A 21773-nucleotide genomic window follows, 5' to 3' on the forward strand; every position below is an offset into this window, starting at 1 on the left:
CCCCAAAGCATCCTTCATCTTCCACCAGGGCCCCCCCCAAGCATCCTTCATCTTCCACCAGGGCCCCCCCCCCAAGCATCCTTCATCTTCCACCAGGGCCCCCCCCCAAGCATCCTTCATCTTCCACCAGGGCCCCCCCCAAGCATCCTTCATCTTCCACCAGGGCCCCCCCAAGCATCCTTCATCTTCCACCAGGGCCCCCCCAAGCATCCTTCATCTTCCACCAGGGCCCCCCCCCCAAGCATCCTTCATCTTCCACCAGGGCCCCCCCCCAAGCATCCTTCATCTTCCACCAGGGCCCCCCCCAAAGCATCCTTCATCTTCCACCAGGGCACCCCCCAAAGCATCCTTTATCTTCCACCAGGGCCCCCCCCAAAGCATCCTTCATCTTCCACCAGGGGCCCCCCTCAAAGCATCCTTCATCTTCCACCAGGGCCCCCCCCCCCCAAAGCATCCTTCATCTTCCACCAGGGCCCCCCCCAAGCATCCTTCATCTTCCACCAGGGCCCCCCAAAGCATCCCCCCAAAGCATCCTTCATCTTCCACCAGGGCCCCCCTCAAAGCATCCTTCATCTTCCACCAGGGCCCCCCCCCAAAGCATCCTTCATCTTCCACCAGGGCATCCTTCATCTTCCACCAGGGCCCCCCCCAAAGCATCCTTCATCTTCCACCAGGGCCCCCCCCCAAAGCATCCTTCATCTTCCACCAGGGCATCCTTCAGCTTCCCCCAGGGCCCCAAGCACCTTCAATTTCCTCCCAGCAGCGTCCTGCTCCCATGATGTCCTCCTCTCTGTGCCGCGGCTCCCAGCTGCTTCTGTGCTTTTCTAAGGTTGTGCTCTGTGCGTGTGACGTCAGTACGCACGGGCGCAACCTTATAAAAGCGAGGATGCAGCAGAGAGCCGCGGCACGTAGAGGAAGACGCAACTGAAGATTGGGCCCGGGCCGGGCTTGATGAAAGGGGGCCCGGAAACTCTGGCGCGGCCGGGTCCCCTTTACAGCTAAAAATGCCCGGTCGTACCCCTGTGCCCCCTGATGGCGGCCCTGCTCCCAACTCCAATTGCAGGAACAGAGAACAGGGAGCCGGATTTACTCACATCAGCTGGGATTCTCATTGGGGGATTTTTTTTAATTTTGAGGGGTCGCTGGAGATTTGGGGAAAAGTTTTCAATACATTTCATTGAGCAATATTGCTTTAAGAATACAACTCCAATGTTTCTAGGCTACAGCTCCCAGCATGCCTCAGCCTTCATTATATATTGCATTATTCTGGATTTGTAGTCCGGCACCAACTAAATACAGTTGGGTTGAGCAATGCAGTGCAGCAGGGTTTACAAGCCCTTTAGATTGGGTAATCCACCCAGCAGGTTGGGGCAAAGTCCTTTACTCAACATGATTTTAGGGACTACAATGCCTTTGGCAATGGGTGCAGCTATCAGGGAGTATTGGGAGGCAATAAGCAGTGGTTTATGGTGATTTATTGGCAGTTTCTTAAGCACTGATTAAACACCATGCTGGTCATGTACACACAGACCCAAGGCCTGAGCCCCTTGTTGCCCACTTTGGGCCTGTACATGGACCACTTCTGCCTACATCACTGGTGGGTGCAACTAGGGTCTGGTTTTGACCCAGACAGCCGCTCAGAAAGCTCTTTGCTACGGCCCATACGTATGAAGCTCAGCTTTAGATGCCCCGGTGTACCCGATTCCTGCATTTCTACCTACTGACCTAAGAGTCAGGCAACTTGTGGGATGAGTATATTCTCAGTAATGCATCAATTGTGTATATTCATAGGGTTTCTGTGACTGCCTGTGGCTATGTTTGTACAAGGTTTATATATATTTCTGTAGCTGCACCAGGTTCAGCCTGGGGATATGGAAAAGTGTGCCATTCCCAAACTGGCATCAACTTGTTGCTTTGGAACCTTTTATTATATTCTTATTGATCCATGGAAATCGACCTTCCCATTCCCAGTTGCCCCATGGAAACAAAGCACCATCTAACAGTCTAGATCACGGTTGTCCAATTGGAGGCCTGTGGGCCAGATGTGGTCCCCCAGAATTTTTGGGCCCCTAGTCTGCTCAAAGGCTCCATGAACTTCATTGTATGAAGACATCATTTTATTTTAACCTGATCCTCGAATATACTACAGGTATAGGAGCCATTATCTAGAATGCTTGGGACAAAGGGTATTCCGGATAAGGGGGTCTTTCTGTAATTTGGATCTTCGTACCTTAAGTCTACTAAATAATCAATAAAACATTAATTAAACCCAATAGGGCTGTTCTGCCCCCAATAAGGATTATTTATATCTTAGTTGGGATCAAATACAGGTACTGTTTTATTATTACAGAGAAAAGGGAATCATTTAACCATTAAATAAACCCAATAGGGCTGTTCTGCCCCCAAAAGGGGTAATTATATTCTTAGGTTGGGGATCAAGTACAGGTACTGTTTTATTATTACAGAGAAAAGGGAATCATTTAACCATTAAATAAACCCAATAGGGGCTGTTCTGCCCCAATAAGGGGTAATTATATCTTAGTTGGGATCAAGTACAGGTACTGTTTTATTATTTTACAGAGAAAAGGGAATCATTTAACCATTAAATAAACCCAATAGGGCTGTTCTGCCCCAATAAGGGGGTAATTATATCTTAGTTGGGATCAAGTACAGGTACTGTTTTATTATTACAGAGAAAAAGGGAATCATTTAACCATTAAATAAACCCAATAGGGCTGTTCTGCCCCCAATAAGGGGTAATTATATCTTAGTTGGGATCAAGTACAGGTACTGTTTTATTATTACAGAGAAAAGCGCTAAAGGTCACCAAATAAAAAGTTGCGGCTTTTGGATATTTAATGTGGCGACGATTCCGAATTCAACAATTTGCCATCTAAAACTAGTCGATATTATGTAGAAGTCAATGGCAGATGTACCTTCCCTGGAAGATCTTTCTGGGGGCTTGTTTATTAACACTGGTGCAAATTTGCCCCGGGCAGTAACCCATAGCAACCAATTGGAGTTTGGATTATTCCAGTCACCTGCAGGTAGAACAATGAATGCAACAATTTGATTGGTTGCCATGAGTTACTGCCCATGGTTGATAGCTGAAACAGTGTCACAAAGAAGCCTGCTGATTAAAAGACCTTGCAGGATAATTGGTCGCGACCGAAAAAAGTCTGGCCACCCCTGCCATAGGCAATCACTATTTGTTGGGCTGTTGGGCCTTTGTGTCCTTGAAATGCCAGGACCTATTTTTTACTCCAAGTCAGTACCTGGCTTCTGTCTATAACGCATAAATATATTACCTGGCATTGCCATTCCCTTACCTTTTCCCAAAATGCTTGCTCTCCAGATCGTCCAGTTATAAATAGCCAGGGCCGCCATCAGGGGGGCACAGTCGTCCCGGAGAATTTCTACATTTAAGGGGGGCCCAGCCATGCTTCTGGATATACAAATAAGGGCCCAGTCAACCTTAACATTGGGCATCTTAAATTTCATTGGTTGTCAGCGGCTAATCCGATTGGTTGTGCCCCGTGCGCAACCTTATAAAAGGGGCCTGTCTCTTGGAGGAGTCTGAAGTCACCGAGCTGCCGCTGAAGGAGAAGAAGCCAAAGAACACCATCTTCGGAGGGCCCTGTCTTCGGGGCAATTGGGGCACTGTGTATGGGGGGACTGGTTGGGCAGGCAAAGCCGACCAGGTTGCCTAGGGCGCCCGACACTGGGGGTAAGTACACTGGCACACTGTTGCCTTCATTCATTTGAATAGTTCTGCCCCATGTTATTCAGGTTGGGCAGAAGATATTTGTGCACCTCAATTTTAAAACGCTCCCACAGATTTTTAACTGGAAAGAGATCGGGCTGTATTTAGTTCTGGTGCTGCCTTACCCACTGGACCTCTCCCCTACCCATACCCCTACCCCTGCTGTTCAGAGCCAGTTAAAAGTTTGCCCATGGGGCCCAGTTGTTGAACAGAGGGAAGCCCCTCATTCACCTCAGTTCTGGCACCAAATTGAGGATGGGGGTACATTTTTTCTAAACTGTTTCTTTCTATATAGGAACCATTGTATTTTGCACTGTTTTTTAAAACCTTGGCTGAAAAGGTTTCTCTTAATTGACTTATCCTGACACCCAATAAATAGTGACTGTCTGTGGCACCTTACAGCCCCCCTGGCATTCCCAGTACCCAGAGGCACAAACAGCCCCCCCAGCCCAATAAATAGTGACTGTCTGTGGCACCTTACAGCCCCCCTGGCATTCCCAGTACCCAGAGGAACAAACAGCCCCCCAGCCCAATAAATAGTGACTGTCTGTGGCACCTTACAGCCCCCCTGGCATTCCCAGTACCCAGAGGCACAAACAGCCCCCCAGCCCAATAAATAGTGACTGTCTGTGGCACCTTACAGCCCCCCTGGCATTCCCAGTACCCAGAGGAACAAACAGCCCCCCCCAGCCCAATAAATAGTGACTGTCTGTAGCACCTTACAGCCCCCTGGCATTCCCAGTACCCAGAGGCACAAACAGCCCCCCAGCCCAATAAATAGTGACTGTCTGTGCACCTTACAGCCCCCCTGGCATTCCAGTACCCAGAGGAACAACAGCCCCCCCAGCCCAATAAATAGTGACTGTCTGTAGGCACCTTACAGCCCCCCTGGCATTCCCAGTACCCAGAGGAACAAACAGGCCCCCCCAGCCCAATAAATGTGACTGTCTGTGGCACCTTACAGCCCCCTGGCATTCCCAGTACCCAGAGGAACAAAACAGCCCCCCCCAGCCCAATAAATAGTGACTGTCTGTGGCACCTTACAGCCCCCTGGCATTCCCAGTACCCAGAGGCACAAACAGCCCCCCCAGCCCCAATAAATAGTGACTGTCTGTGGCACCTTACAGCCCCCCTGGCATTCCCAGTACCCAGAGGAACAAACAGCCCCCCCCAGCCCAATAAATAGTGACTGTCTGTGGCACCTTACAGCCCCCCTGGCATTCCCAGTACCCAGAGGCACAAACAGCCCCCCCCAGCCCAATAAATAGTGACTGTCTGTGGCACCTTACAGCCCCCCTGGCATTCCCAGTACCCAGAGGCACAAACAGCCCCCCCAGCCCAATAAATAGTGACTGTCTGTGGCACCTTACAGCCCCCCTGGCATTCCCAGTACCCAGAGGAACAAACAGCCCCCCCAGCCCAATAAATAGTGACTGTCTGTGGCACCTTACAGCCCCCCTGGCATTCCCAGTACCCAGAGGCACAAACAGCCCCCCAGCCCAATAAATAGTGACTGTCTGTGGCACCTTACAGCCCCCTGGCATTCCCAGTACCCAGAGGCACAAACAGCCCCCCCAGCCCAATAAATAGTGACTGTCTGTGGCACCTTACAGCCCCCCTGGCATTCCCAGTACCCAGAGGCACAAACAGCCCCCCCCAGCCCAATAAATAGTGACTGTCTGTGGCACCTTACAGCCCCCCTGGCATTCCAGTACCCAGAGGACAAACAGCCCCCCCCAGCCCCAATAAATAGTGACTGTCTGTGGCACCTTACAGCCCCCCTTGGCATTCCCAGTACCCAGAGGCACAAACAGGCCCCCCCCAGCCCAATAAATAGTGACTGTCTGTGGCACCTTACAGCCCCCCTGGCTTTCCCAGTACCAGAGGCACAAACAGCCCCCCCCAGCCCAATAAATATGTGACTGTCTGTGGCACCTTACAGCCCCCCTGGCATTCCCAGTACCAGAGGCACAAACAGCCCCCCCAGGCCCAAATAAATAAGTTGACTGTCTGTGCACCTTACAGCCCCCCTGGCATTCCAGTACCCAGAGGCACAAACAGCCCCCCCCAGCCAATAAATTAGTGGACTGTCTGTGGCACCTTACAGCCCCCCTGGCATTCCAGTACCCAGAGGCAACAAACAGCCCCCCCCAGCCCCAATAAATAGTGACTGTCTGTGGCACCTTACAGCCCCCTGGCATTCCCAGTACCCAGAGGCACAAACAGCCCCCCCAAGCCCAATAAATAGTGACTGTCTGTGGCACCTTACAGCCCCCCTGGCATTCCCAGTACCCAGAGGCACAAAACAGCCCCCCCAGCCCAATAAATAGTGACTGTCTGTGGCACCTTACAGCCCCCTGGCATTCCCAGTACCCAGAGGCACAAACAGCCCCCCCAGCCCAATAAATAGTGACTGTCTGTGGCACCTTACAGCCCCCCTGGCATTCCCAGTACCCAGAGGCACAAACAGCCCCCCCCAGCCCAATAAATAGTGACTGTCTGTGGCACCTTACAGCCCCCCTGGCATTCCCAGTACCCAGAGGAACAAACAGCCCCCCCAGCCCAATAAATAGTGACTGTCTGTGGCACCTTAAGCCCCCCTGGCATTCCCAGTACCCAGAGGCACAAACAGCCCCCCCCAGCCCAATAAATAGTGACTGTCTGTGGCACCTTACAGCCCCCCTGGCATTCCCAGTACCCAGAGGCAACAACAGCCCCCCCCAGCCCAATAAATAGTGACTGTCTGTAGCACCTTACAGCCCCCCTGGCATTCCCAGTACCCAGAGGCACAAACAGCCCCCCCCAGCCCAATAAATAGTGACTGTCTGTGGCACCTTACAGCCCCCCTGGCATTCCCAGTACCCAGAGGCACAAACAGCCCCCCCCAGCCCAATAAATAGTGACTGTCTGTGGCACCTTACAGCCCCCTGGCATTCCCAGTACCCAGAGGCACAAACAGCCCCCCCCAGCCCAATAAATAGTGAGTGTCTGTGGCACCTTACAGCCCCCCTGGCATTCCCAGTACCCAGAGGCACAAACAGCCCCCCCAGCCCAATAAATAGTGACTGTCTGTGGCACCTTACAGCCCCCTGGCATTCCCAGTACCCAGAGGCACAAACAGCCCCCTCAGCCCAATGCAATAGTGACTGTCTGTGGCACCTTACAGCCCCCCTGGCATTCCCAGTACCCAGAGGCACAAACAGCCCCCCCCCAGCCCAATAAAATAGTGACTGTCTGTGGAACCTTAAAGCCCCCCTGGCATTCCCAGTACCCAGAGGCACAAACAGCCCCCCCCAGGCCCAATAAATAGTGACTGTCTGTGGAACCTTAAAGCCCCCCTGGCATTCCCAGTACCCAGAGGCAAAAACAGCCCCCCCCCAGCCCAATAAATAGTGACTGTCTGTGGCACCTTACAGCCCCCTGGCATTCCAAGTACCCAGAGGCACAAACAGCCCCCCCAGCCCAAATAAAATAGTGACTGTCTGTGGCACCTTACAGCCCCCCTGGCATTTCCCAGTACCCAGAGGCAACAAAACAGCCCCCCCAGCCCAATAAATAGTGACTTTCTTTGGCACCTTACAGCCCCCCTGGCATTCCCAGTACCCAGAGGCACAAAATGCCCCCCCCAGCCCAATAAATAGTGACTGTCTGTGGCACCTTACAGCCCCCCTGGCATTCCCAGTACCAGAGGCAACAACAGCCCCCCCAGCCCAATAAATAGTGACTATCTGTGGCACCTTACAGCCCCCCTGCATTCCCAGTACCAGAGGAACAAACAGCCCCCCCAGCCCAATAAATAGTGGACTGTCTGTGGCAACCTTACAGCCCCCCTGGGCATTCCAGTACCCAGAGGCACAAAACAGCCCCCCCAGCCCAATAAATAGTGACTGTCTGTGGCACCTTACAGTCCCCTGGCATTCCCAGTACCCAGAGGCACAAACAGCCCCCCCCAGCCCAATAAATAGTGACTGTCTGTGGCACCTTACAGCCCCCCTGGCATTTCCCAGTACCCAGAGGCACAAACAGCCCCCCCAGCCCAATAAATAGTGACTGTCTGTGACCTTACAGCCCCCCTGGCATTCCCAGTACCCAGAGCAACAAACAGGCCCCCCCAGCCCAATAAATAGTGGACTGTCTGTGGCACCTTACAGCCCCCCTGGGCATTCCAGTACCCAGAGGCACAAACAGCCCCCCCCAGCCCAATAAATAGTGACTGTCTGTGGCACCCTTACAGCCCCCTGGCATTCCCAGTACCCAGAGGAACAAACAGCCCCCCCCAGCCCAATAAATAGTGACTGTCTGTGGCACCTTACAGCCCCCCTGGCATTCCCCAGTACCCAGAGGACAAGACAGCCCCCCCCAGCCAATAAATAGTGACTGTCTGTGGCACCTTACAGCCCCCTGGCATTCCCAGTACCCAGAGGCACAAACAGCCCCCCCCCAGCCCAATAAATAGTGACTGTCTGTGGCACCTTACAGCCCCCCTGGCATTCCCAGTACCCAGAGGAACAAACAGCCCCCCCCAGCCCAATAAATAGTGACTGTCTGTGGCACCTTACAGCCCCCCTGGCATTTCCCAGTACCCAGAGGCACAAACAGCCCCCCCCAGCCCAATAAATAGTGACTGTCTGTGGCACCTTACAGCCCCCCTGGCATTCCCAGTACCCAGAGGCACAAACAGCCCCCCCAGCCCAATAAATAGTGACTGTCTGTGGCACCTTACAGCCCCCCTGGCATTCCCAGTACCCAGAGGCAACAAACAGCCCCCCAGCCCAATAATAGGACTGTCTGTGGCACTTACAGCCCCCCTGGCATTCCCAGTACCCAGAGGCACAAACAGCCCCCCCAGCCCAATAAATAGTGACTGTCTGTGGCACCTTACAGCCCCCCTGGCATTCCCAGTACCCAGAGGCACAAACAGCCCCCCCAGCCCAATAAATAGTGACTGTCTGTGGCACCTTACAGCCCCCCTGGCATTCCCAGTACCCAGAGGCACAAACAGCCCCCCCCGCCCAATAAATAGTGACTGTCTGTGGCACCTTACAGCCCCCCTGGCATTCCCAGTACCCAGAGGCACAAACAGCCCCCCCAGCCCAATAAATAGTGACTGTCTGTGGCACCTTACAGCCCCCCTGGCATTCCCAGTACCCAGAGGCACAAACAGCCCCCCCAGCCCAATAAATAGTGACTGTCTGTGGCACCTTACAGCCCCCCTGGCATTCCCAGTACCCAGAGGCACAAACAGCCCCCCCCCAGCCCAATAAATAGTGGACTGTCTGTGGCACCTTACAGCCCCCCTGGCATTCCCAGTACCCAGAGGCACAAACAGCCCCCCCAGCCCAATAAATAGTGACTGTCTGTGGCACCTTACAGCCCCCCTGGCATTCCCAGTACCCAGAGGCACAAACAGCCCCCCCCAGCCCAATAAATAGTGACTGTCTGTGGCACCTTACAGCCCCCCTGGCATTCCCAGTACCCAGAGGCACAAAACAGCCCCCCCCAGCCCAATAAATAGTGACTGTCTGTGGCACCTTACAGCCCCCCTGGCATTCCCAGTACCCAGAGGCACAAACAGCCCCCCCAGCCCAATAAATAGTGACTGTCTGTGGCACCTTATAGCCCCCCTGGCATTCCCAGTACCCAGAGGCACAAACAGCCCCCCCCAGCCCAATAAATAGTGACTGTCTGTGGCACCTTACAGCCCCCCTGGCATTCCCAGTACCCAGAGGCAACAAACAGCCCCCCCCAGCCCAATAAATAGTGACTGTCTGTGGCACCTTACAGCCCCCCTGGCATTCCCAGTACCCAGAGGCACAAACAGCCCCCCCAGCCCAATAAATAGTGACTGTCTGTGGCACCTTACAGCCCCCCTGGCATTCCCAGTACCCAGAGGCAACAAACAGCCCCCCAGCCCAATAAATAGTGACTGTCTGTGGCACCTTACAGCCCCCCTGGCATTCCCAGTACCCAGAGGCACAAACAGCCCCCCCCAGCCCAATAAATAGTGACTGTCTGTGGCACCTTACAGCCCCCCTGGCATTCCCAGTACCCAGAGGAACAAACAGCCCCCCCAGCCCAATAAATAGTGACTGTCTGTGGCACCTTACAGCCCCCCTGGCATTCCCAGTACCCAGAGGAACAAACAGCCCCCCAGCCCAATAAATAGTGACTGTCTGTGGCACCTTACAGCCCCCCTGGCATTCCCAGTACCCAGAGGCACAAACAGCCCCCCCAGCCAATAAATAGTGACTGTCTGTGGCACCTTACAGCCCCCCTGGCATTCCCAGTACCCAGAGGCACAAACAGCCCCCCCAGCCCAATAAATAGTGACTGTCTGTGGCACCTTACAGCCCCCCTGGCATTCCCAGTACCCAGAGGCACAAACAGCCCCCCCAGCCCAATAAATAGTGACTGTCTGTGGCACCTTACAGCCCCCCTGGCATTCCCAGTACCCAGAGGAACAAAACAGCCCCCCCCAGCCCAATAAATAGTGACTGTCTGTGGCACCTTACAGCCCCCCTGGCATTCCCAGTACCCAGAGGCACAAACAGCCCCCCCCAGCCCAATAAATAGTGACTGTCTGTGGCACCTTACAGCCCCCCTGGCATTCCCAGTACCCAAGGACAAACAGCCCCCCAGCCCAATAAATAGTGACTGTCTGTGGCACCTCCACCCCCTGGCATTCCCAGTACCCAGAGGCACAAACAGCCCCCCCCGCCCAATAAATAGTGACTGTCTGTGGCACCTTACAGCCCCCTGGCATTCCCAGTACCCAGAGGAACAAACAGCCCCCCAGCCCAATAAATAGTGACTGTCTGTGGCACCTTACAGCCCCCTGGCATTCCCAGTACCCAGAGGAACAAACAGCCCCCCCAGCCCAATAAATAGTGACTGTCTGTGGCACCTTACAGCCCCCCTGGCATTCCCAGTACCCAGAGGCACAAACAGCCCCCCAGCCCAATAAATAGTGACTGTCTGTGGCACCTTACAGCCCCCCTGGCATTCCCAGTACCCAGAGGCACAAACAGCCCCCCCCCAGCCCAATAAATAGTGACTGTCTGTGGCACCTTACAGCCCCCCTGGCATTCCCAGTACCCAGAGGCACAAACAGCCCCCCCCAGCCCAATAAATAGTGACTGTCTGTGGCACCTTACAGCCCCCCTGGCATTCCCAGTACCCAGAGGCACAAACAGCCCCCCCAGCCCAATAAATAGTGACTGTCTGTGGCACCTTACAGCCCCCTGGCATTCCCAGTACCCAGAGGCACAAACAGCCCCCCAGCCCAATAAATAGTGACTGTCTGTGGCACCTTACAGCCCCCTGGCATTCCCAGTACCCAGAAGAACAAACAGCCCCCCCACCCAATAAATAGTGACTGTCTGTGGCACCTTACAGCCCCCCTGGCATTCCCAGTACCCAGAGGAACAAACAGCCCCCCAGCCCAATAAATAGTGACTGTCTGTGGCACCTTACAGCCCCCCTGGCATTCCCAGTACCCAGAGGAACAAAAGCCCCCCCAGCCCAATAAATAGTGACTGTCTGTGGCACCTTACAGCCCCCCTGGCATTCCCAGTACCTAGAGGCACAAACAGCCCCCCCAGCCCAATAAATAGTGACTGTCTGTGGCACCATACAGCCCCCCTGGCATTCCCACCTAGAGGCACAAACAGCCCCCCCCAGCCCAATAAATAGTGACTGTCTGTGGCACCTGACAGCCCCCCTGGCATTCCCAGTACCCAGAGGCACAAACAGCCCCCCCAGCCCAATAAATAGTGACTGTCTCTGGCACCTTACAGCCCCCCTGGCATTCCCAGTACCCAGAGGCACAAACAGCCCCCCCAGCCCAATAAATAGTGACTGTCTCTGGCACCTTACAGCCCCCCTGGCATTCCCAGTACCCAGAGGCACAAACAGCCCCCCTAGCCCAATAAATAGTGACTATCTGTGGCACCTTACAGCCCCCCTGGCATTCCCAGTACCCATTCTGACTGGGTTTATAGTTATGTGTAACTGTCACTGTGTGTGTCTGTTCCTTTCCCTTCTCTGCACTGCTGGTTCTGACTCCTGATGCAACTCCCCAATATCCATTCATTCCTCATTCTCAGTGGGTTTATAGTTATGTGTAACTGTCACTGTGTGTGTCTGTCCCTTTCCCTTCTCTGCACTGCTGGTTCTGACTCCTGATACAACTCCCCAATATCCATTCATTCCTCATTCTCACTGGGTTTATAGTTATGTGTAACTGTCACTGTTTCTGTCTGTCCCTTTCCCTTCTCTGCACTGCTGGTTCCGACTCCTGATACAACTTCCCAATATCCATTCATTCCTCATTCTCACTGGGTTTATAGTTATGTGTAACTGTCACTGTGTCTGTCCGTTCCTTTCCCATCTCTGCACTGCTGGTTCTGACTCCTGATACAACTCCCCAATATCCATTAATTCCTCATTCTCACTGGGTTTATAGTTATGTGTAACTGTCACTGTTTCTGTCTGTCCCTCTCCCTTCTCTGCAGTGCTGGTTCCGACTCCTGATACAACTCCCCAATATCCATTCATTCCTCATTCTCAGTGGGTTTATAGTTATGTGTAACTGTCACTGTGTGTGTCTGTCCCTTTCCCTTCTCTGCACTGCTGGTTCTGACTCCTGATACAACTCCCCAATATCCATTCATTCCTCATTCTCACTGGGTTTATAGTTATATGTAACTGTCACAGTGTCTGTCTGTCCCTTTCCCTTCTCTGCACTGCTGGTTCTGACTCCTGATACAACTCCCCAATATCCATTCATTCCTCATTCTCACTGGGTTTATAGTTATATGTAACTGTCACAGTGTCTGTCTGTCCCTTTCCCTTCTCTGCACTGCTGGTTCTGACTCCTGTTACAACTCCCCAATATCCATTCATTCCTCATTCTCACTGGGTTTATAGTTATGTGTAACTGTCACTGTGTCTGTCCCTTTCCCTTCTCTGCACTGCTGGTTCTGACTCCTCATACAACTTCCCAATATCCATTCATTCCTCATTCTCACTGGGTTTATAGTTATGTGTAACTGTCACTGTGTCTGTCCGTCCCTTTCCCTTCTCTGCACTGCTGGTTCTGACTCCTGATACAACTTCCCAATATCCATTAATTCCTCATTCTCACTGGGTTTATAGTTATGTGTAACTGTCACTGTTTCTGTCTGTCCCTTTCCCTTCTCTGCACTGCTGGTTCCGACTCCTGATACAACTTCCCAATATCCATTCATTCCTCATTCTCACTGGGTTTATAGTTATGTGTAACTGTCACTGTGTCTGTCCGTTCCTTTCCCATCTCTGCACTGCTTGTTCTGACTCCTGATACAACTCCCCAATATCCATTCATTCCTCATTCTCACTGGGTTTATAGTTATGTGTAACTGTCACTGTTTCTGTCTGTCCCTTTCCCTTCTCTGCAGTGCTGGTTCCGACTCCTGATACAACTTCCCAATATCCATTCATTCCTCATTCTCATTGGGTTTAAAGTAATGTGTAACTCTTACTGTGTGTTTCCCTTTCACTTCTCTACACTGCTGGTTCTGACTCCTGATAAAACTTCCCAATACCCATTCATTCCTCCTTCTCACTGGGTTTATAGTTATGTGTAACTGTCACTGTGTCTGTCTGTCCCTTTTCCTTCTCTGCACTGCTGGTTCTGACTCCTGATACAACTTCCCAATATCAATTAATTCCTCATTCTCACTGGGTTTATAGTTAAGTGTAACTGTCACCGTGTCTCTCTGTCCCTTTATGTTCTCTGCACTGCTGGTTCTGACTCCTGATACAACTTCCCAATATCAATTCATTCCTCATTCTCACTGGGTTTTATAGTTATGTGTAACTGTCACAGTGTCTGTCTGTCCCTTTCCCTTCTTTGCACTGCTGGTTCTGACTCCTGATATAACTCCCCAATTTCCATTCATTCCTCATTCTCACTGGGTTTATAGTTATGTGTAACTCTCACTGTGTCTGTCCCTTTCCCTTCTCTGCACTGCTGGTTCTGACTCCTGATACAACTTCCCAATATCAATTAATTCCTCATTCTCACTGGGTTTATAGTTAAGTGTAACTGTCACCGTGTCTCTCTGTCCCTTTATGTTCTCTGCACTGCTGGTTCTGACTCCTGATACAACTTCCCAATATCAATTCATTCCTCATTCTCACTGGGTTTATAGTTATGTGTAACTCTCACTGTGTCTGTCCCTTTCCCTTCTCTGCACTGCTGGTTCTGACTCCTGATACAACTTCCCAATATCAATTAATTCCTTTTTCTCACTGGGTTTATAGTTATGTGTAACTCTCACTGTTTCTGTCCCTTTAACTTCTCTGCACTGCTGGTTCTGACTCCTGACAAAATTTCCCAATACCCATTCATTCCTAATTCTCACTGGGTTTATAGTTATGTGTAACTGTCACTGTGTCTGTCTCTCACTTTCTCTTCTCTGCACTGCTGGTTCTGACTCCTGATACAACTCCCCAATATGCATTCATTCCTCATTCTCACTGGGTTTATAGTTACAGTATGTACTGCCCATCTAAGAGCAAACAAAGCCCATATAAACCTCACTCATCAAAAGGGTACACTTAGGGGTATATTTATCATGCTGTGTAAAAAGTGGAGTAAAACATCCCCGGTGATGTTGTTCATAGCAGCCAATCAGATGCTTTGATTTGGTTTTCTAGCTGTTGAAATCTAATTGCTTATTCGTTGCCCTGGGCTACATCACCGGTAATGCTTCTCTCCACTTTTTACACAGCATGATAACTATACCCCTTAACCTTTAACAGCAGCGCCTGCATTGTTATGTCAATGTGATGAGAGCTGCCTTCCCCCTAGGAAAGTGACAGTTGGTACAGTCCGTTGGTTGCCATTGTGGTGAGAGGTAAGTGTACATCTCCTCTGATAGATGTTTTGCCTAAAAACCCTTATTTTAGCTAAAAAAGAGGGGCAATAGTTGGGTGACTCCCCCCCCCAGACTAGGGGATGTTGCTCCTGTCACTGGTTTTAGTGAATTTGGAGAATTTTCCACTAAAATGGGCTTGTTGTCCCCAGTACTGACAGGCTCCTAAGAGTTTTGCCCCTCTGCCCCCGGGTATCTGCCCTGCCCTTATGTACCAACCTGGGTACACAATAAGTACATACAATGTATATACTGCACATCTAAGGGCAAATAAAGCCCATAAAAATTTGTCATATGATGAGAGCTGCCTTCACTCTAGGAAAGTGACAGTTGGTAGAGTCCATTGGTTGCCATTGTGGGGAGAGGTAAGCAAGCATCTCTCCTGTAGTAGATGTTTTGCCTAAAAACCCTTATTTTAGCTAAAAAAGAGGGGCAATAGTTGGGTGACTCCCCCCCCCAGACTAGGGGATGTTGCTCCTGTCAACGATTTTAGTGAATTGGGAGAATTTTCCCCTAAAATGGGCTTTGCAGGCGCCTTTACTCCCAGCGCTGGTTGGGAGACACAGACCCAGGGTTGGGCAGTACTGACAGGCTGCTAAGAGTTTTGCCCCTCTGCCCCCGGGTATCTGCCCTGCCCTTATGTACCAACCTTAATGTGTAACTGAATGTACTTGCACTTACCATGGACACAGGGCCTGATTTACTATTTCTTACTATTGCAGGGGGTAAATCTAAATCAGTGCTTCTGAAATTATGGTGATGCCCCTTAGGGGAATGGTAGCAGCCAATTACTGATTGGTTGCTATTGGCAACTGCAACTTGCATTTAGGCACCTATGTTAGTAAATTAGCCCTAGTACCAATTTAACCCCCTAGGTACCACATGGAATCCCGGCCTGAGTGTCAGTAAGCGTGAGATTTGGGGGGAACACTTTGAATGGGGCCCCTGATCCAATGTTGCACCTTAAAAGGGTAAATGCATTATCCGTGAAGCTGACTTGCCCTTTTTATTCCCGTCTCTATACAGATTGCTACAGTGTGTGACTGGTTAGCGACTTCGGCGCTTATCCACCTTTTTGGATACTGATTTTTTTTCTGGTTTCTCCTCAGTTCACCTTTTCCACCCTTAGTGAACGAGCCTAGAGGAGAGCCAGCGCCTATTGAGGGGGCCCCTTAGGGTTCCCCGGCCCTGGGCCGGCCGGCCGGCCCCCCCGGTCCATCTTTTTTTCCAGCACCTGGAGCTCCATTTGAGAGGTAATGTAGCAAATCCAGTTTATGATTTCTCCTACAGCAAGTCTCGCCCGCATGAAAAAATAAATTGTACATAGAACACAGTATTGGGAAATGCTAAAGTGATGTTTTTCATTTTGTCTTCATAGAAACAACATGTTCAAGCGGCTGAAGTGCTGTTTCTCTTGCTTCGGCAAGGTAAGGGCTTCATCTCTTTCTGCTGTAACAGGACATATTTCATTCTGTGGGAAACTTCATGGAGGGGCAAATGGAAAGGGAACACCTAATCACATGACCTGATAGACTGCCCGCAGCTCAGACTAAGGGGCATATTTCATATTTGTGTCTTTTTTGCATTTTTTTTCTACTTCGACTAAACTCACTAACTGCGGATGTTACCATATTTATTTTAAAAAATCTATTTATTAAAAATGTGATCAAAGATCGAAACAACACGAATACCTAAAATTCATCATTTTAACATTTTTTAATGGGTCGCAAAGCTCAAAAAATTAAGACTGGAATAGTTGGAATGTTTCACTATGACACTTCCCAGTGACTTCTACAGGATCTCGCCAGCAAATGTACCGGCAATGTACTTGTAAATTTATAATAATTAGTCCTCCGGCCCCAGCCAACCTCCAATCGCCTCTGATCCACCCCGTCACCTCCAATTCCCTCCCCCAACTTGCCTCCCTACCCTGCACTGCTAGGTTCACTTGATGTGGGCGGGGATATCATTACTCCGCCCCTATTAGCAAACATGCCCCCACCCTGGCCGGTATTAGACATAACAAAAGGTGGAAAGCCTAATTGTGCCCCCAACTATCACTAGTGCTGATTCCGCTTTAGTGTAGGGGATACACAGTGTCATACTTGTGTTTGCACCAAATCCCTCATGTGTCACTCAATACTCACTCCTCCATTTATTTCATTATAGTTTTCCTATTTGTGCATTTATTTTCTCTGATAAAACTTTTTTTCTTCATTACAGAGGAAACGAAAGCGGGCAGATAATCCCACCCCTGAATCTGCCATGGTAAGAACTGGGCAACATCATTTCCTAAACACCATTTTCCTAATTACTTGTGTTATCAAAGCCGTGTTATTTCCTTGCCTATAGATTTATATGCACAATAACCTTGATGAGGCTACACTATGTACATAGGGGCCCATTTACAGGTATGGGACCCATTATCCAGAATGCTCGGGACCTGGGGTCTTTCCGTAATTTGGATCTACTACCTAAAGATGGCTAACATTATTTAAACAGTAATTAAACCAAGTTCAATTGTTTTGCCTCCAATAAGGATCAATTATATCTTAGTTGGGATCAAGTACAGGTACTGTTTTATTATTACAGAGAAAAGGGAATCATTTAACCATTAAATAAACCCAATAGGGCTGTTCTGCCCCCAATAAGGGGTAATTATATCTTAGTTGGGATCAAGTACAGGTACTGTTTTATTATTACAGAGAAAAGGGAATCATTTAACCATGAAATAAACCCAATAGGGCTGTTCTGCCCCCAATAAGGGGTAATTATATCTTAGTTGGGATCAAGTACAGGTACTGTTTTATTATTACAGAGAAAAGGGAATCATTTAACCATTAAATAAACCCAATAGGGCTGTTCTGCCCCAATAAGGGGTAATTATATCTTAGTTGGGATCAAGTACAGATAATGTTTTATTATTACAGGGAAAAGGGAATCATTTAACCATTAAATAAACCCAATAGGGCTGTTCTGCCCCCAATAAGGGGTAATTATATCTTAGTTGGGATCAAGTACAGGTACTGTTTTATTATTACAGAGAAAAGGGAATCATTTAACCATTAAATAAACCCAATAGGGCTGTTCTGCCCCAATAAGGGGTAATTATATCTTAGTTGGGATCAAGTACAGGTACTGTTTTATTATTACAGAGAAAAAGGAAATCATTTTTAAAAATATGAATTATTTGATTAAAATGGAGATGGCCATGCCGTAATTCGGAACTTTATGGATAATGGGTTTCCAGATAAGGGGTCCAATACCTGTACTTAGGTTTTCTGAGAAAATCTTGCGATTTTTTACGGTTTGTTTTTTTTGTCTCTAAACATTTAAGATAGTTTGGAGTATTTTCTCTAAAAATTTGTTGTTTTTTTTTTTAAAAACCATGAACGTATAAAACTTTATATGACTTTTTTTGACTGACAAAAAGTGCGCCAGGTTTAAGCTGGTACCATCATTTGGACCTGGCAATGCCGTTTGCCACGTGAGTAATAAATAATTCAATAATAAAACACCAGTCCCTGAATATTAAATATAACTGATTTTCACTTCTTTCTAAAAAGCTGAGTTGATTTGATAACTTGACTTTTATCTCTTTACCAGGAACCACCAGAAATCCCTGGCAAAAACACCTGCCAAGTAAGTAGTAAAAAATAAACATACATGAAATGGTTTGGTTTTTGGAAGTTTAGTGAATTTGTTTTGTACAAGGACTTTTTTATATACTAAACTACAAGTATATACAAGTTATAGTAAGTTGATCGGGTAACTTTATTTCTCTTAGGAGGAGATCCCAGAGCCGATAATGGAGCCGGCGATAGAGAACTGCCGGGTAAGCAAAAGAGAGGGGAGAGTAGGGGCAAATTAAAATCACCCTATATTTTATACAAGACTGTATATTAGCTTCTTTATTACAACATGGAACATCTTTCTCTTACCTTTTTTTAATCAGGAGACTCCAGGAATCCTAGACAAGGACATCTGTCAGGTAAGAAAAAATAATAGGGTCACAATAGAGAAAGATATTTTAAGAGAATATCAAATGCAGATTCACTTTGGGGGGGCAAATTGTTAGGCACCGCCTACTTCAGCGTTGGTGAGTCTGTCCCACCTCCTTATTATGCCCTGTGTTACACAGCAACATACACCTTCTATTTCTCATATATTTATATCAAATAAGACTTTCCCACAACTCTTTGCTTTACTTTGAGCCATGAGAATTTTTTTTACAATCTTTTTTTCTGTCTTAAACAGGATGAAGAAGTGATTGGGCAGGAGAGCCCCGACACCGGCCCCTGCCACTCACAGGTAAGCAAAACACAGAAAGAAATCGCCAGCGCTCGGTCTAACCCACGCTGTAGTGTTGACCAGCTGCTAGAAACACACTATTGTGCCAGCGCTCGGTCCAACCCACAATCTGGAGTTGACCAGCTGCTATAAACGATAAAAAGCCATTAAATATACACAAAGAGAAAGAAAGTTTGCCAGCGCTTAGTTTGCCTTTAAAAATAATTTTTACAAAAAATGAGGTGTTAGTACCACACTTTGGCCAAAATATGTAAGCTCACGTGCCACGTCAAGGCCCCTCACTGTACGTGAGTCCTACACTGTCTAATGACTTTGAGTCTGTGATGCAATTCAAATAAAGTCCCCCAGAAAGCAATGTGACTGAGTATTAAGGCCTATTGCACCTACCTTTAGCTCAAAAAGGCTCTAGTGGGAAAGCAGGGAGCTTTTAAGCCCCAGCTCATTAGGTAAGGTAAGCAGGTAAGCAGGTAAGCAGAAAATAACATATGAATGAAAAAGATTTATTTTTATCGTCTTCTCTGCTGATCTGAGGTTTTCTTTCATAACCAGGAACCCTTGGAACAACATGGAGACCCTCCCATCAACACCTGTGAGGTACGGGGCAAAAAGTTTGCAGGGGTCCCAATGTGTTTTTATTTGAGCTACAGGGTTCATGAATAATATCTGTAAAGGATAATAATTATATTTACCTAACAGTCAGTATCTGTAACTTAGCGGTCTTCTATCTCGTATAAATTAGAAAATGAAAAAATGTGATTGGTTGCTATGATTACATCCACTCATACAATTTAACTCATAGGCTGCCACCACATGTGTAGATTCTCGGCCTGTGGATAAACACGGGCTGGGAATCCGACCCCATGTCCCTAAATGCTTCTTGATTTGCCGGCGCCCCGAGCCATTGCGCTGCCTTGGGTTTAGGCAAACAGAGTGGATTTTGGTGGGAAACTCCTGAGTATAGCTCCAGCCAACACAATGGCTCCAGGTGCAGACACGGCAATAAGCTTTTTGGGGTACAGGGGGAAGATATTCAGCCTGAGTTTATGCACAGGCCTAGAATCCACCAATCAAATGTGCAAATAAGGGAGCAGGGAGCCACTGGGGCTCTGTACTTACTAATGTTGCAAAACTGTATTTATATTTCCCAGGAGTCACCATTTCAAACTGGCCACGACACCGGCCAGGAAGAGAGCTCAGACGAGCAACTGAGCGAGGAGGAGGAGGACCTTGAGGAGGTTTGAGCTGAATTTTATATTTTTTCTCTCAATATATCATTAGACCATTTTAAACCTCCGAGCAGCCCCCAATCCCACCACATCATGGAAACTCTTATGTAGGCCCCATTTAACTCTTACCTGAATGTCACAAGTGCTCAGTGGGGCGGTGGGTCACCACTTTTTGCCTCCGTTACAGCCTCTCAGACCTTCCACATCTCTCATTGCCCTTCTAGAACATGCAGACTAAAGCCAAGATGCAGGAAGGCTTCACTATACATAGTCCTGCAATCAGAGCAATGAGGGGTATAAAAGAAAGGACACTGCAAAACATAACAAGCATCAACCCTGCCCCCAAACTCTGCTGTCTCCCCTTATTTATGGGCACAAACATATACATTTGGGTGTTGCAGTTCTACTTTAAGGTCGAGGGTTGGGTTCATATAACAACAAATAGGAGATATGACAGGAATCTGGCACTAACACCTGCCAGCCTGAAATCTCCAACAGAGAGCGAGTGGGCGCTCCGACCAACGACTGCCCCCGTGTCACATTCCTTGTGCCCCTGACTCATTTCATTTTGGGTTTGGGGCTGTTTATTTACCTCTCTGCACTGATTAAATGTTTCCTATGGGGGGGAAGGGCAACTACCAATACTCTGCACTGGGGCAGTAATCCACGGTGGCCAATAAGATGTTTGCTTTCATGGTTCTACCTGTAGCTGACTGAACAAAGGTAATAGCTATATGGTTGCTATGGGTTACTGCCCAGGTGCAGTTTTGCCCAGTGTTGATAAATGAGCCCAACTGTATCATGTGCTGGCCTCTGTGGCCATTTCACATTCCTGTGAGTAACGATCTGCCCTACAGATATCACTGCTGATTCCCTGGTGGCCAATGGGGGGTGAGGCACAAACGGCTGCTGTAGCGCTGGCTTACATATCCCCCTTACCAAATGGGTTTTCCCACTGGCGCCAGGTAACCATACAAGAATGAAAGGTACCATCACAGGTTGCGGATATTCTGTAGCCCCAGCATTTTATATCTAAAGAACAAGTATTTGTCTGTAGTTTCTATCTTATTTAAACAATTTCTAAAATGTTTCTCTATTTTTTTCCAGCGCTCGACCCGGAAGATTGATCAGGGCAGTATCCTGCCTAGATCTAACTTCCCTTGCCCTCCTCGACACCAGTCCCCTCCCTCCCACCCCTTCATTCGACTCAAGCCCCACCCTCCCACCCCTTAGTTCCAGGCCCCCACTCTCCCACCCTTCGTTCCACACAAGACCCCACCCGCCCCCCGCTTTGTTCCAAGCCCCTCCCTCCCACCCCTTCCTTCCAATCAAGTCCCACCCTCCAACCCCTTAGTTCCAGGCCCCCACTCTCCCACCCCTTCGTTCCACACAAGCCCCCACCCGCCCCCGCTTTGTTCCAAGCCCCCTCCCTCCCACCCCTTCCTTCCAATCAAGCCCCACCCTCCAACCCCTTAGTTCCAGGCCCCCACTCTCCCACCCCTTCGTTCCACACAAGCCCCCACCCGCCCCCCGCTTTGTTCCAAGCCCCCTCCC

The 21773-nt window shown here is 49.2% G+C and overlaps 1 long non-coding RNA gene across 1 annotated transcript; it reads left to right on the plus strand.

Annotated features, from left to right (window-relative positions):
- The first annotated feature begins 18960 nt into the window (after positions 1-18960).
- Positions 18961-20189, plus strand: LOC116407024. Its single transcript, XR_004219998.1, has 3 exons — positions 18961-18993; positions 19543-19587; positions 20142-20189. It is a non-coding gene; the product is annotated as an uncharacterized LOC116407024 (long non-coding RNA).
- Positions 20190-21773: the final 1584 nt, after the last annotated feature.

The sequence above is a fragment of the Xenopus tropicalis genome, chromosome 8 (genome assembly GCF_000004195.4).
Source record: "Xenopus tropicalis strain Nigerian chromosome 8, UCB_Xtro_10.0, whole genome shotgun sequence".
Lineage (NCBI taxonomy): Eukaryota > Metazoa > Chordata > Amphibia > Anura > Pipidae > Xenopus > Xenopus tropicalis.